This window comes from Cucumis melo, unplaced genomic scaffold, assembly GCF_025177605.1.
Source record: "Cucumis melo cultivar AY unplaced genomic scaffold, USDA_Cmelo_AY_1.0 utg000582l, whole genome shotgun sequence".
NCBI classification, from domain to species: Eukaryota; Viridiplantae; Streptophyta; class Magnoliopsida; order Cucurbitales; family Cucurbitaceae; genus Cucumis; species Cucumis melo.
In genome coordinates, this window is record NW_026124080.1 from 17,501 (window position 1) to 20,000 (window position 2,500).

A 2,500-nucleotide genomic window follows, 5' to 3' on the forward strand; every position below is an offset into this window, starting at 1 on the left:
GATCAATGGAGGAACAATATCACCATTTTTGTTCAATAAGATACCAAAGTGGATGATTGACTCATTCCATACTAGAAATAATCGCAGGAAATCCTTTGATAACACGGATTCCTATTTCTCAATGATATCCCACGATCAAGACAATTGGCTAAATCCCGTGAAACCATTTCATAGAAGTTCATTGATATCTTCTTTTTATAAAGCAACTCGACTTCGATTCTTGAATAATCCACATCACTTCTGCTTCTATTGTAACAAAAGATTCCCTTTTTATGTGGATTATGTGGAAAAGGCCCGTATCAATAATTATGATTTTACGTATGGACAATTCCTCAATATCTTGTTCATTCGCAACAAAAATATTTTCTTTGTGCGGCGGTAAAAAAAAACATGCTTTTTTGGAGAGAGATACTATTTCACCAATCGAGTCACAGGTATCTAACATATTCATACCTAACGATTTTCCACAAAGTGGTGACGAAAGGTATAACTTGTACAAATCTTTCCATTTTCCAATTCGATCCGATCCATTCGTTCGTCGAGCTATTTACTCGATCGCAGACATTTCTGGAACACCTCTAACAGAGGGACAAATAGTCAATTTTGAAAGAACTTATTGTCAACCTCTTTCAGATATGAATCTATCTGATTCAGAGGGGAAGAACTTGCATCAGTATCTCAATTTCAATTCAAACATGGGTTTGATTCACACTCCATGTTCTGAGAAATATTTACCATCCGAAAAGAGGAAAAAACGGAGTCTTTGTCTAAAGAAATGCCTTGAGAAAGGGCAGATGTATAGAACCTTTCAACGAGATAGTGCTTTTTCAACTCTCTCAAAATGGAATCTATTCCAAACATATATGCCATGGTTCCTTACTTCGACAGGGTACAAATATCTAAATTTGCTATTTTTAGATACTTTTTCAGACCTATTGCCGATACTAAGTAGCATCCAAAAATTTGTATACATTTTTCATGATATATATGATCCATGCATAATATCATGGCGAATTCTTCAGAGAAAATTGTGTCTTCTACAATGGAATCTGATAAGTGAGATTTCGAGTAAGTGTTTACCTAATCTTCTTCTGTCCGAAGAAATGATTCATCGAAATAATGAGTCACCATCGATATCGACACATCTGAGATGGCCAAATGTTCGGGAGTTCCTCTATTCAATCCTTTTCCTTCTTCTTATTGCTGTATATCTCGTTCGTACACATCTTCTCTTTGTTTCTCGAGCCTATAGTGAGTTACAGACAGAGTTCGAAAAGGTCAAATCTTTGATGATTCCATCATACATGATTGAGTTGCGAAAACTTCTGGATAGGTATCCCAGGAATTCTTTCTGGTTAAAGAATCTCTTTCTAGTTGCTCTGGAACAATTAGGAGATTCTCTAGAAGAAATATGGGGTTCTGCTTCTGGTGGCAACATGCTATGGGGTGGCGGTCCCGCTTATGGGGTCAAATCAATACGTTCGAAGAAGAAAGATTGGAATATCAATCTCATCGATCTCATAAGTATCATACCAAATCCCATCAATCGAATCGCTTTTTCGAGAAATACGAGACATCTAAGTCATACAAGTAAAGAGATATATTCATTGATAAGAAAAAATGTGAACGGTGATTGGATTGATGAGAAAATCCAATCCTGGGTCTCGAACAGTGATTCGATTGATGATAAAGAAAGAGAATTCTTGATTCAGTTCTCCACCTTAACGACAGAAAAAAGGATTGATCAAATTCTATTGAGTCTGACTCATAGTGATCATTTATCAAAGAATGACTCTGGTTATCAAATGATTGAACAACCGGGAGTAATTTACTTACGATACTTAGTTGACATTCATAAAAAAGTATCTAATGAATTATGAGTTCAATACATCCTGTTTAGCAGAAAGACGGACATTCCTTGCTCATTATCAGACAATCACTTATTCACAAACCTCGTGTGGGGCTAATAGTTTTCATTTCCCATCTCATGGAAAACCCTTTTCGCTCCGCTTATTAGCCCTCCCCCCCTCTAGGGGTATTTTAGTGATAGGTTCTATAGGAACTGGACGATCCTATTTGGTCAAATACCTAGCGACAAACTCCTATCTTCCTTTCGTTACAGTATTTCTGAACAAGTTGCTGGATAAGAAGCCTAAGGGTTTTCTTATTGATGATAGTGACGATATTGATGATAGTGACGATATTGATGATAGTGGCGATATTGATGATAGTGACGATATCGACCGTGACCTTGATACGGAGCTGGAGCTTCTAACTATGATGAATGCGCTAACTAAGGATATGATGCTGGAAATAGACCGATTTTATATCACCCTTCAATTCGAATTAGCAAAAGCAATGTCTCCTTGCATAATATGGATTCCAAACATTCATAATCTGTATGTGACTGAGTCGAATTACTTATCCCTTGGTCTATTAGTGAACTATCTCTCCAGGGATTTTGAAAGATGTTCCACTACAAATATTCTTGTTATTGCTT